Here is a 14466-nt window from a genome sequence, read left to right on the forward strand (position 1 = left end):
TTTTCTTCATTAAAGAGCGAATAATGGCTGAAAAAGAGACAAGACTCATATCAGGAGGCGCGCACACCTCACACCCCGTATCTCCCTATAATATTAACCTATAAATTTCAAACTCGGCCTGAAATTAGAGTTAAATGCAACAAGCTATTGTACCAATGGGATTTTTTATAGACTATTTAGTAGGCCCACAAAGGGCCAAAATAAGTTTTGTTGACTAGCCGGAAGTAGGTGTATTAAGCTAAATACTCGTGAGGCTGGCATGTGAAGCGTGGCGCAGTTGGTAGCGCTGTGTATAAGGTTGATGTGTAATCTCGGAGGTCCTGGGTTCGAAACTCTGCGATGTTCGATTTTAAATTTTTTTTATTTATTTTATATTATTTTTTCAAAAGTACTTTTCGATATTATAACGCGAATCAAGTGTTCTGTATATAAAAATAACTATTTTTTCTTTGGGAAATAGCGAATAATAGCTAATAAACGAATAAATTTTGGATAATTTTTATTTATTCATTTATTTTATTTTATGTTATTTTTTTAACTTCTTTTTCAATATTTTTAAGTGAATAAAGTGTTCAATATGTGAAAAGAATTATTTTTCTTTGTTAAAGAGCGAATAATGGCTGAAAAAGGGACAAAAGTCATATCAGGAGGCACGCACACATCACACCCCGTAATTCCCTATAGTATTAACCTATAAATTTCAAACTCGTCCTGAAATTAGAGTTTAATGCAACAAGCTATTGTACCAATGGAAATTTTTATAGACTGTTTAGTAGGCCCACAAAGGGCCAAAATAAGTTTGTTGACTAAACCGGAGGTGGTGTTTTTCATCTAAATATTGGCTGGACTGACACGTGAAGCGTGGCACAGTTGGTGGCGCTGTGGGCAAGTTAGATATGTAGTCCCGGAGGCTCTGGGTACGAAACCCTGCAATGGTTGACTTTCAAATTATTTTATAATATTTTTTTCGATATTTCAACTTAAATAAAGTGTTCTGTATATAACAATAGAATAGCTAGAATCATTCTTTGTTTCTTTCTCAATTTCAGTTATTTGGGCAACAAAATTAATTACTCAATTTTTTCATTACTATTTTACACTTGCAAAACTATTTACAGCAACATCAAAAGAATCCTAGTGTTTTAATTTCAATTTATGCTAAAAAAAACAAACATCGCCAGGAGTATAGAAAAGTCTTCCAATAGTCTACTTTTCCTGATAACAGTTTCTTTTTTAGTCTTTTAATGCAAAAAAGTTGCCATACTCGCCTCATGCTGAAAATAGTTGCAGTTGAATTCAAATTGTAACAGAGGGTAAATCACACAAGCATTTTATTCTAAAAAATGTATTAAATATTTTTGAAAACAAAAACTCTTCTAGAATATGCTACTTTAAGGTGCAGTGTTTAAATTAATAGGCATAAAATAGCCTCATAATTAAATTGTACGTTAATTATATGTAGTTGTAACAGAGGGGACAAATAAAATACCACATTTTTGACATGCACTGCTATTCATGCTTAATTCTGTGATTTGGACTATCCTAAACACTATCTGTAAATTTTTTTTCTCTTTAATTATCACATTTCAAGGTAAAATAAATCATCATACTCTTATAATATTTAAAGTTGAAGTTGGCAGCACTGCTATAATTGAAACCCATGCTACTTCTTTGTAGTTATATTTCAAAGTTTTTATTTTACCAGACCCTGTTTAAAAAAACAAAAAGTGCATTCTTTGTTTCTTTCTCAATTTCAGTTATTTGGGCAACAAAATTAATTACTCAATTTTTTCCTTACAATTTTACACTTGCAAAACTATCTACAGCAACATCAAAAGAATCCCAGTGTTTTAAATGGTGACTGGTGTACATTAAATATGTCGGGTCCCAAAGTCCTCCAAGTTCCCAAAACAAATCAATACTTCTGTGGGTACTGATCGAGGAGTATCCTTGTATTTTGGAATAGATTCAAAATTACAAGGCTATGAAGCTAAACATTGGGAACCGTTAACTCAAATTTGGATCTGCTGTTCAACGACGGTTATAAAATAAAAAGTCAATTGAGCGATTGTTGCAAGTCGCTATATTTAGTAATTTTATGCAAGTGTTAGGCAAACAATTGTGATTTTAATAGAAAATTCACATTTTCGTGAATAGCGCATACGCATTTTATATGGTGTTTACCTATGCACAAAATATGGATAGGTCATAGTACAGCAAAACTTCGTCAATTTTTAAGTTTGGTGCATCTGCCTTGATATGCTTCCATCAAGGTGCACATTTGGCTTTGCGGACTTTCTGTCCATTTTCGTTGATAATCATGCACTCAGCTCTACCAGAAGTCTGGCAAGAAAGTTTATCAGATGAATAAAAATTTATTACAAGTTTTTTTTTGTTTCATCAGAAACTTTGTTACTAGGCTATATTTCTTTTGTTTTGGTAGTAAGGTTACAGAGTATGCATAGAACAGTACAATGTTTTCTTGGAGATACAGGTAATACACGGTTTGCTTTTATAATAGCTTTCTTCAATGCCTATGAAATATTATAAAGAGAATATCCTTCCTGAATTTCTTCTGCTTGTATCAGTGCCTTTTTATTTTTTTAAATTTAAATTTTCTCTTAAATTTTCGTTTTATATTCTTTAGCTTTCTTCATACAAATATCTTTTTTACTTGGAACATTCTATATTCTCTCATTCTTTCAGCTGCTGTTTTCCCCATATTAATTACTCACTTAAAAAACTTTTAACTATAAACTAAACACACTATTAAATAAAAACGGCACAGCTTTGTATAAAAAGTGTGCTCTTATAATGGAGAAACTAGTTTAAACTAGTTGAATCAAGATGCATTGGCACTTGTTTACATTCCTAGAGTTCCTTTTGAACTATCAACCTATCAATTTTGTGTAATTGAGTTTTGCCCTCTCTGTTACATGAGAAACTTTAAAAAAAAAATTTCAAAAATATAACATAACATGATTGTATTAATAGACTTTATTGTAAAAACCAAATATTAAGTTAAAAAAGTTTTTTGTGTAATGAATAAAATAAACTTAAAAGAATAAGAAGAAAAAAATTTTTTTTTGACGGTAATCACTGCATAATTAGACTCAGGAACAGTTTATTTTACAATATAAATCAAACTATTTGTAAAATCGTAATATTTTTAATAACTTATTCGTCTTTAAAATAGTTTTTATTTGGTACAATAAATCAAAATCATGAATGCTCTCCATTTATGATAAATTTTACTATAATCATGCACAACTCCAAAAAACAACGTTTGAATTCATAAATTACAACAAATTTTCTTTAAAATGATACCAAATACTAGGATATAGCTGAAACATTGAAAATTCAATACTGGTTTCAGTTGGCATGCAATTCAACCAGGGTTGCAAAATACCCAGGTTTTCCAGAAAAACCCAACACAGGTGGGTTTTATTGGGCTTTTCATGTTTTATTGGGTTTTTTTTCAAAAGAGAGGGCAAGGATAAGTAAGTATCTTATTTCAAAAAAGCTTATTTTATTAGTAATAATTAAGTTTAATTTTATGAATTGACTTCACATATAGGTAATTAATAACTAGTACAAATAAATTGATGCAAAAGTCTGAAAGAAGTTTCTTCTGACATCCCAATACAAAATGTTATATACACTCACATACATCACACATTTGAAACTTATTTTGACACAAGATTATTTTTTATTTATATTCTTACTAATCAAAACCCTCTTTAGGGTGGGTTTTACCCAATAAAAGCCACCCGGGCTTAACCGGGTAGGTGGTTTTTTTGCAACCTTGAATTCAACGGCACTTTAGTTGCCCTGTGGCAACACTGAATTTATTTCCCAGAAAACTTGCACACAACTAATTATAAATAAGAGAGACAGAGTCTACATTGAGATATAGTTTATTTACACAATAGAACATATTGATAAAAGCATTATTATTTACATTTCTGATAATAAAATAATGTTTATTTAAAATGTACTTTTACTGATTATAGGATGAAACGAGGAACAACAAAATATCATCAACAGTCCTCAAAGAATCCAGAATTCAATGCACTTTGAATGGCTTTTTGGCAGGTGGGAGAAAGCCACATTTGCGGTAGAAGCTTCGCCTCCGTCTCCAACACCAGGGGGAGTTGAATGTGCAATCGCATCTTTATCATTGCTTTCATTGCTTGCACACTCTAATCAATATTAAAAAATAAAATCATATTCTTAAACAAGTAAAATATTAAAAAAAAATTTAAATTGAATTACTACATATTTTATCGAAATGAAGTTTTCAAAAGAAATTAACTTAAGACTTTGAAGTTAACTGTAAAAGAAATTTTTTGACCAAAATTCTACATTAATTCTCAGTATAAAAATATTAACTCTCTAAATAGGATGCAGAGAAAAAAATGTAATAGAGAAAAAAAATTATTTAGATTTTGAGGTTGACAGCAAAAAGTTTCTCCAAATTTTTTAGAATTTTAAACATATTCCCTACATTAAACTTTCAAATCTTTTAACAAGGTATAGAGAAAAAATATACTACAAAATTATAAATCAGAAAAAAGGAATTCAATAATAAAGAAAATTAAATCAAAATTTTTTTGTTTAATAATATTATACAAAACATGCTTAGGTGTAAGAAATAATGAAAAAATATTTAAAAGAGAAAAATAATTATTCTTTAAATGAAATTTTAAAGCAGAGGTAAAGGCTATTGTGTTATATAACATCATTATAAAATTTTTTTGAAGATAAAAATTTCAAAACATCATTTACTTAAAAAAAAAAAGTATTTAAGAATCAAATGCTAATCTGAAGAATCAGAACAAATATTTTTGTAAATTTAAGGAAAAAGAATTTAAAAGGCCATTTATGTTTAAGATTAGAGACACCAAACCTCAGGATTTTGCAGTCAACTACTATAAAACAATATATATATATATAAAAGATATATATATATATATATAAAAGATATATATATATATATATATATATAAAAGATATATATATATATATATATATATAAAAGATATATATATATATATATATATATAAAAGATATATATATATATATACATAAAAGATATATATATATATATATAAAAGATATATATATATATATATATATATATATATATATATATATATATATATATATATATATATATATATATATATATATATATATATAAGAAAAATTTTATTTTAGTTACTTTTCATTAAACAATACATTTTTTTCTTCCCCATAAAACTAAATTTTATTATATAAAATTTAATTAACGAATTAATATTTGAAAAAAAAAAAATTATATTAACATCGAGTGTCAACCAATATACGTTTTAAAAAATGTATTTGAATTTGAGTGGATGAATAAAACATATTTTTATTAACAATTGAAAATTTGAACAAGATATAGGGAGAGCGTGAACTAATAGTAGGAAATGAAAAAAAAAAGTTCACAAAAAATACACATTTAAAAAAAAAAAAATTTCTGTTGGTTTATTGTCTTTTCTTTAGTTGAATTCACTGGTGAAATTAAATTTTTGAAATTAAAATGAATTTTAAATAATGCTACATTAGATATTAGATCTAACAGAGCAACTAATGAGTTATCAGCATTTGAGTCCCAAAATATAGTTAGAAAAATGAATAAAAGAAGAAACAACATACTGAGTGGCTTCGTCTTTAATATCCCTATATAAAAAATAAAAAATTAACTTGTGTACAAGAATCATGTTATGTAATGTAGTAGTATAGCATTTTTGAGAAAAGCGTAATTCTCTGCACACAAATAGACTAAAATGACGTACTTCAGTTTTAACTATAGATAAATGAATGTAGTTCCATATTGTTTGAAGATGGTCCTTTTTAGATTATCCCCTGAGTCTGAAGTACATAGCTGCCAACATGGATAGGAAAACAATCCAGTTGATTTTACGGAATAATATAAATTTCATAACTGTTGCATAGTATACAAAATATTTTTCATATAGGGAATTTTAGGGATCTTTATCGTCATCAAAATACAAAAATTTGATTACACTAAAAACTATAAATGGTCTGCAATATTGGTTGACAATATAACTATAAATGGTTGACAATAGATGAATTTGAAATGTTTTTTTATTATGGTAACATATAATTTTAAATAGTAGTAGACATTATTGATGATTAAAATATTTTGTAATTTAAAAAGGGAGTTCTGTATAAAAATAATCTGAAAATTTCAGAACAAAGAAAAGCTTTAAACTGATTTCTAAAAGTGAGGCTTGCTTCATTATGTATTAGTAATACTTATTTAAATAGACAAGCAAGCAATAAACTGAGTAAAAAATTTATTTCACCAGGGATTTTTTTTCGAATACCTTCTCAATTTTAGGAAATTTTCAAAAATGCACAAAATCCAGAAAAATTCTTATTATACCAGTAGACAAGGAGAAACTGGCAAAATCCAGTAGAGTTGACAGCTATGGAAGTATTACTTGAATTTAATATTTTTCATTAATTTTGAAATCTATAAAATCTCATTTCCTCGCATGCAACTCTTAGCATCTTACAAATACATATACTTTTCTTTTCAATTTTTATCCTTAAAATCAACGCTTGTAGCATTCTATCTATGCATTATGTAAATTTTTTGGTCCGCCAATGAATTTTCAGAAGGATTTTCTGGAAGGTCAGAAAGGGATGTCAAAGAGACTTTCCGAGCTCTCGTAGCTGCTGCCACAAAGATGGGCCTTTCTATTAACGAAGATAAGACAAAATTTGTGGAATTTTCGTCCTTAACTGTAAATTACAGTGCCCTTTATATATTAATGGTTATATCTTTGAAAGGGTTAACGAATTAAAATACCTTGGCACTGATGTTAACGATCCAAACATACTTAAAGCAGAAATCGACAATAGAATCAAAATGGCTAATAAGCGCTATGATATAATCTTCTCAGTCGAAAAACAAAGTTAAAACTCTATAAGACACTCATACTTCCTGTTCTACTTTATGGAAACTTGGACCCTAAACTCAGATATACAGCAGACACTAGATACCTTTGAAAGAAAAGTCCTGAGAGCCATCTTTGGTGCAATTCAAGAAAGGGCAATAACTTCGAGCTCTTCCGACTCTATAAGCAGCCCCAAATTTCACAATTATTTCTGTATTAATAGGCTGAGATGGCTGGGCCATCAATAGAGACATAACGCCATGAGAATCGTCACCTTGAGAATCCTGAGGGATCACGCCCCAGGGGCAGACCCCCTACTAGATGGCTCAAGGACATCGAAAATTATTTGAAAACCCTTAAGATAAGAAATTGGAAGGGTGTTGCTCTGGATAGGAGGCGCTGGCATTTGTCAGCCCTAGAGGTAGCCAAGGCTCACAAGGGGCTGTTGCGCTGACGAAGAAGAAGAAAAAATGGATTTTTATTTGGCAAAATAGTTCAAAACTCATGATTCCTACACTCATAGTGATTTGAAATGTTTCTGAGAAAACTGCAAAAGAAATTTCATTTAATTTGGGCTACAGTATGTAAAAAGAAACTGAATGAGCAAATTGGACAGATGTTAAGATAACATTTTTATTCCTTCATTTAAATTTATGAAGGTAATTTATTTTCTAAAAATGTATTTAAGAAAGTTTTAATTTCCTTTAATGGGATGGTTTAAGAATAGACACTGCTATTTCATTCGATTTGTGGGTATAAACAACACTATTTTCTCATTCCCTAACTATTATCATTCCTTTACAAAGAAAAAAATAACACTTGTGAGGGATTGATTTTATGTTTCTAATGACTATTTAAGAAAGATATTTTTGTTCTTTTTTAATACTTTTTAAAGCAAAGGATTGTCATATAATTAAATACATTCATTAAAATTATTTTTAATAGCTTATCATAAACAAAAATTATCATTCCCACACTTTAAAAATAATATTTTTTAAATATTAAAGAGTGACAGCCATGTTTTTTTCTTGTTTTTGAACCTTCTGTCATATCTTACTACAAAAAAATTAGAAATTTTAGACACAATTTTTTTTAGCTATCACTACCTGAAAATAGTAAAATAGCTTATTTGCAGTGAATGACCCAAAAATCATTGATGTATACCAAGTTGTTAAACAAAATTTCTAAAAGGAGTTATTATGCATCTTAAGACAGTTTTCTTAATTTATTCAGTAACTAAATCTATTATAATTAGCTCAGATATTCGGATATTCAGATATTCGGAACACCATGAAATTGGGGGGGGGGGGGGGGAATTCCATTTTAAAAATAAAATTTTCGGCGACCTAAATCCATGATTTTTTTATAAAAAAATAGTTAAAATCATGACATATTTTGTTAAATACCGAAATTCAGACTTTCCAGGTGCGCGGATACCCTGTAAGTACTTTTAAGGGACCTTATTTTCTAAAATAAAAATTAAGCAGTTTTTAAGGACTTTTAAGGACCATGGGAACCCAACCCTGTATTAGAGTATTTTTTTTCCTTTGAAAAACACTTTTTACGCATGAATGAGATATTACAAGAGCTAATTAAATTGTATCAATGCTGCAAATAATAATAATATTACCTCATGAGTGAGGAATATAGATTTCCCTCTGGTGATTTTCAAAACAATCTGGATGTAATCATTATCACGGGTAACATTTATGGTTCGAAAATGACAGGTGAACACTCGGGGAGGAACTTTTACTTTTTCCTCAGCATGTCCTTCCTTTTCTAAAATAATAAACATTTTTTAAAAAAAAAAAAAAAACTCTGTATAACATGTCATAGAATAAAATTACTAAAATTAGAGAAAAATACTGAGTTGGCAAGGTTTAGGACAAAATGGATTAAACCACGGTTTAAACTGTCCTGTCTAAAATTTGCTTGCTCAAAACTTTTTTAACACGAAAAAAATCCTTTTATTCAAATTATGTCGCAATTAAAAATAAGTATTGTGGAAAATAAAGTTACTTTTTGCACAGGAAAAATTAAGCCAAAGTTTTTGTTTTATTAAAAAAAGTTTATTATTATTTTTAATACTGTATTATTTATCCTTATGCAAAAACATTATTTAACAGTATTAAAAGCATATTTAGTCATATTTAAAAGTATTCACTTTTGTTGTTCATTGAATTGTGGAGATTCACAAATTATAAATCTTTTCCTATTATATCATTCTAATTTAACAAGTTAAAGCAAATTGTGTAAAAAGTATCAAATATTTAATAATCTATACAATTATTATGCCTACAATTGTTACGCATATAGAATTAAATTACCTTTTACCAATGTTCAAGGTTTTGGACACTTTAAGACAGTTTTAGTCAGTTTAGGGCAGTAAAATCCACGTGTCCTGTCCAAAATAAGTTTAGGAAGTCCAAAATCCCAACACTGGAAAAATATTGTGGTACCTCAATATAATGTGCTTTATTCTATCCCACATTTAAGAACTTTTTTAAATCATAAAAATGTCTTACAATATAGGATTCCTAAGCCTTTCTAAGACGAGCCCGGGGTGGGTGAAATTTGAAATGCAACAAAATTGGTAGCTGGTTCGTTTCCCCGTGATCACTGAAGATATTTGATTTAAGGAAGCCTCTCCTGATCTCTTATATTATTTCGATCAACTTCCGTAGCTTGTACAATCTGTTCTTGAAATTTGACAAAGACTCACTAGTCTTTTGAGCACAGGTGTATGTAAGTACTCCGGTGACATATTTTCTAAGGACATCGCTGTGAGACAGGCCAGGTTCGTTAATTCCATCTTAGCGTCAAACTAACCTCATCGCATTCACACAACAAGGTGTAAGTAAAAACTATCCTCTCGTTGGTATAATGTGACAGTTTAGACAGAAAAGTACCAACTCAATAACTGTTCACGTTATCTGACTAGGCCTAAAATAATGTTTCATTCCAACTACTGCCGTTAAATTAAGTTATTTATTGTTGACTGCATGTCATGGCTTAAAAGCTTTAGTTGAAGAATAGATAACATAAATTAAATAACATCATCTCAAAGATGGTTACAATGGGATTCGACCCCATTACCAATACACTACCCATCGTTTGATGGAATGGTGAGATTGTGTGTAAAGGGCTGCCCAAGCTGTTAAAGGACAGTAAAACTAAGCAAGGTGCTTTAGTATAGCTGGGTCATGTAATGAGTACGTATTGTAAATAATGGGTACAGAATAAAGCATAACTGAATGTTATAAATAAATTTATAACATTTTATATATAATAATGTTTTGAAAAGCGTTAAAATGAAGAAATTCGAAGTCAGTACCAGAAACTAGTGAACCCTACAAGAGGAAATAATTATAGGCCTAATAGGGGGCCCACAATGTCGCCCTATAGGTTACAATGTATGTATATATGTAATAGCCTTAAAATGAAGAAATTCGTAGTCAATATTATGTATAACAATATTGTCCATAATACAAGGTGTTTATAAAGTTCCGGACCCATTTTAATGTTTAATAATTCATAAAATAATAAAGATAGATTAAAATTAATAACATAAATGGTTAGATAGATTCAAAAAGTTTCATGACCCTAGTCAATGAACTTCCATGTGTGCCCCTTCGTCGCAGGGAGAATATCAAGTCGATAGTCAATTTCACACCAGGTTAGCGGCAAGTATGTCGGCATCCACAGAAGCTATTGCGGTTGTAACTCTGGCTTTTAGGTCATCAATGTTCGACACGATTCTCCTGTAAACATAAAACCAGCGGCGTTATATCAGGTGATATGGGTGGCCAAGGAATTGGATCTCCTCGCCCAATCCATCTTCCTGGAAAATGGTCATTCAAAGAACAACGAACGATGATACTCCAATGAGGTGGTGCACCATCTTGTTGCAAAAAGACATGTGGCTGAAGCTCTTCTAGTTGTAGAAATACGAAATTTTCCAACATGTCTAAGTATACGACTAATGAGGCCGTCTTTTCTATAAAAATGAAAGGCCCAATGACTCGGTCGTGCATTAGTCCACACCACACATTACCCTTTGGGGTGTCCCTTTGTGTCTCATGGTACTCATGGGGTTTTCAGATCCCCATATGCGTACATTAAGGCAATTAACAACGCCAGAAACATGAAAGGATGCTTCGTCGGAGAACATTATGCACTTCAGAAAATCAGCACCATCTTCTATCCTTCCTACCATATCTGCTGTAAACCTCTAAAAAAGAAGGGGGCACACGTGGAAGTTCATTGACAAGGGTGGAAACTTTTTGAGTCTATCTAACCATTTATGTTATTAATTTTAATCTATCTTTATTATTTTATGAGTTATTAAACATCAAAATGGGTCCGGGACTTTATAAACACCCTGTATTCAAATTGGACCACGTATTATATTACCGTACTGTTTAGTTACCGAGAAAAAGTAACTAAAAACAAAATTCCGCAAAAAAGACAATATTTTACAGGCAAATACACTACATTAGAGAATAAAAGAAAGATAGTAAATATGCAAGTACAAAGTAATAGCAATCATATGTGTTCACCTTTAAGACAAGTCTAAATATTTTTAGACGTAAAAATAACTAGTAATGCATATTTTTTCAAAACATATTTTACATTTTTGTTAAAATATAATTGATATGTTTCAAAACAAAATAAATAACAATAAAAACCAAATTGAAGAGAATTTAATTGTTTCAAAGAATAATTGACTTAATATAGCTTAATTAGTAGATTGTATCACTACAAGGATTAAAATTAAAAAATTAGAACATAAAATTATAATTAATTACCTAAAAAACTTTTTTTATTTTCATATTTCCTAATTCTTTCGTTAGTGCTACCTAAGTTAAAAAAAGAAATTAAATCAATTTTTTATCTATAATTTTTTCTTCTTTAAATACAATAATATTAAAGTGTTAATACCAGTTTAAATCTTTCAATTGGAATTTTGAAAGATAAGGAACTAAGTCAACTTGTAGTTGTCTCATACTAAGAGAAGAACCTGAAAAGAATATATAAAACACTTAATTCTTAAGCTGCAAAAAATCCAAGTTGTCTAATAAAATACAAATTAAAAAGTTACCAACAATTCATAACCATAAATACCCATTTTAAAAACAAATAAATGTAAATTTTGAATATTTTAGCTGGATCTAGGAATCTAGCATAAAATTCACAAGTCTAAAAAATTTAAAGCTTTCCAGAAAGATCAACGCTTCCTTATAATGAAAATTAACTCCAGAAATATTTTCCCTGAGAATTTAAAGATATAGTAAGAATATTTTAAAAGATTTTGCGCATAATGAAACTTTATTAAAAAAATGATGTTATTTATGCCCATACAAATTTTATACCAACTATAATGTCCTGAAGATTTAATAGCTTTTGAAATGATCTTTGGTTCCTTTTGAATTGAGGCAGTATGACAAAGTATCTGTTTTAGTAGTAGAAAAAATAAAACAATAATTTTTTTTCCAAGAAAAAAAAAACTATTTTCATAGAATTTAATGAATATTTTCAAGCAAGGAAGCATTGATTGTAATATTATGAAAACAAAAATAACAAAATTCATATTACAAAACGACAATTAACCTTCAACCACTCACATAAGTACAGTGAAGTTCAGATATTTTTTATTAAGAGGGACAGCCTTTGGGTTTATAATTTTTCATTCCTGGAAGGAAAAAAAAGGGGGGGGGGTATCTATCAAAATAAGGTTTAGCCTCTATAAGCATGTTACAGAGATTTTTGCAATCGCCTTTGCTGGAAGGTAAAAAATAATAATAATAAATAAATTAATAAGAAACAAAAAAATTAAAGCAGATGTAAAATTACATAATATTAATTTTGGCTAAGAATCTTCATTTATACCTTAGAAAAACTTTCATAAAACTGAGGTTTGTGCAGTCCTCTACACCTCCTATTATTCACAGAGAATAAATTGAACATCAGACCTCTAGATGCCAAAGACACCATATAATCATTCATTGTGTCATGACTCTGAAACAAATATATATAAACAATCCTACAGTAATGGAAGAGTTTTTAGTTTTTTCACTTTCAATTTTTGGCATTTTTTTAAAATTTCTCGAGAAATACTTAGAGCATTATTTAGTAACTTCAGGGTTCTTTAGCTCATTAAATTTTTTATACTTAGCAATAAAATTTAGAGCTTTTAAAAGTTTGAGACACCAACAATAAATTACAAAAAGAAAAATAGTATTTTTGATCACCCTATGCCAGGAATTCAGTTAAGAAGCTTTTAATTTGTATTGATTATTTTGGTTATCATTATTTATATTATGCTAAATATTTATGGAGATTATAAAAAACTTTTTTCCTTGTCCCATGTTTTTTTGCTGTAACTTTAAAAATATTCTACACAAGTAAACAAAATTTTTAGAGATATTTCAGATTATTTACAAAACTATTGATTTAATATTTTAAAAAACTTCCATAAAAACTGCTTAAGATATGAGTATTTAAAGTAGTTCTTTAATACTGCGCATTCAGAGAAAAGTTTTAAAAAAAAATTTCAGAATTTTGTAGTGAATTGTATTTGGCAACTAATGAAAATATTCTGATTTGAGTATCTTAAAAATTTAAAAAATTTCAGGCAATTTTCTAAGTAGTTTTTGTACTCTTTAAAAGTAAGCTCAAAACGATAAGGGTTTTTCTACAAGTTTCATTTTGTATTATGAAACAAGATTTATTAAAAATGTCACCGGCAAAAACAGCTGTGGCTTCAAAATGAAATTTGTGAAAACTCCTAATGGTTTTGTAATTTTTTTAAAAAAGTACAAAAATTACTTAGAAAATTGGTTGAAACGTTTTAAATTTTTGAGATATTGAAATACTCTTTTCATTAGTAGCTAAATACAATTCCTTACAAAATTACAGTATAAAAAAATTACTTTATAAACTCATATTTTATGCAGTTTTTGTCAAATTTATTTCAAATTTTAAAACTATAATTTTTATTTTGCAATAAATTTTAAAATGTTCCAAAAAATTTGCTTAATTTTATAGAATAATCTTAAAGTTAACGTAAAACAAAAAGATACATTTTTTATAAAATTGTCCATATTTCCAGAAATATTTAGGCTAAGTTTAGGAAATTTTGTGTTGCTATTTCAAAGTAAAATACCAATCAAAGTAATTGATACAAGTTATAAGCTTAGTTCTTGATTATCTGTCATAGGATGTTTAAAAATACTTGTTTTCTTTTGTAATTTATTGTCAGTCCCTCAAATCTCTGAAAGCATTAAACATCTCTAAAGTTAATAAATAGTTTTCTAAGCATTTATTGAGAAATTTTAAAAAATGTCAAAAACTGAAAGTGTCTCTACCATTATTTTAGGGTAGTGTGTATATATTAACAAACTAAATCTGATTACTTTTTTAAATGAAGGAAAATATTTAAAAAAAAAGGATTTTATTTATTTTCACATTGAGGCTAATAAAAACATTTACAACAGGAGATGCCTGATTATA

At 28.6% G+C, this 14466-nt stretch overlaps 1 pseudogene across 1 annotated transcript in view; it reads right to left on the reverse strand.

Annotated features, from left to right (window-relative positions):
• Nucleotides 1-3901: 3901 nt before the first annotated feature.
• The window catches only part of LOC147816188 (nonsense-mediated mRNA decay factor SMG8-like), a 66543-nt pseudogene continuing 55978 nt past the window's right edge, over nucleotides 3902-14466 (reverse strand). Inside the window, exons 23-27 of the transcript XR_015431869.1 lie at nucleotides 12844-12972; nucleotides 11896-11974; nucleotides 11763-11813; nucleotides 8585-8733; nucleotides 3902-4202 (exon numbers count right to left, since the gene is read on the reverse strand). The product of XR_015431869.1 is annotated as a nonsense-mediated mRNA decay factor SMG8-like (transcript). The remainder of the gene's footprint in view (nucleotides 4203-8584; nucleotides 8734-11762; nucleotides 11814-11895; nucleotides 11975-12843; nucleotides 12973-14466) is intronic.

This window comes from Parasteatoda tepidariorum, chromosome 2 (assembly GCF_982258835.1).
Source record: "Parasteatoda tepidariorum strain Cologne lab strain chromosome 2, Ptep-v5.0, whole genome shotgun sequence".
NCBI classification, from domain to species: domain Eukaryota; kingdom Metazoa; phylum Arthropoda; class Arachnida; order Araneae; family Theridiidae; genus Parasteatoda; species Parasteatoda tepidariorum.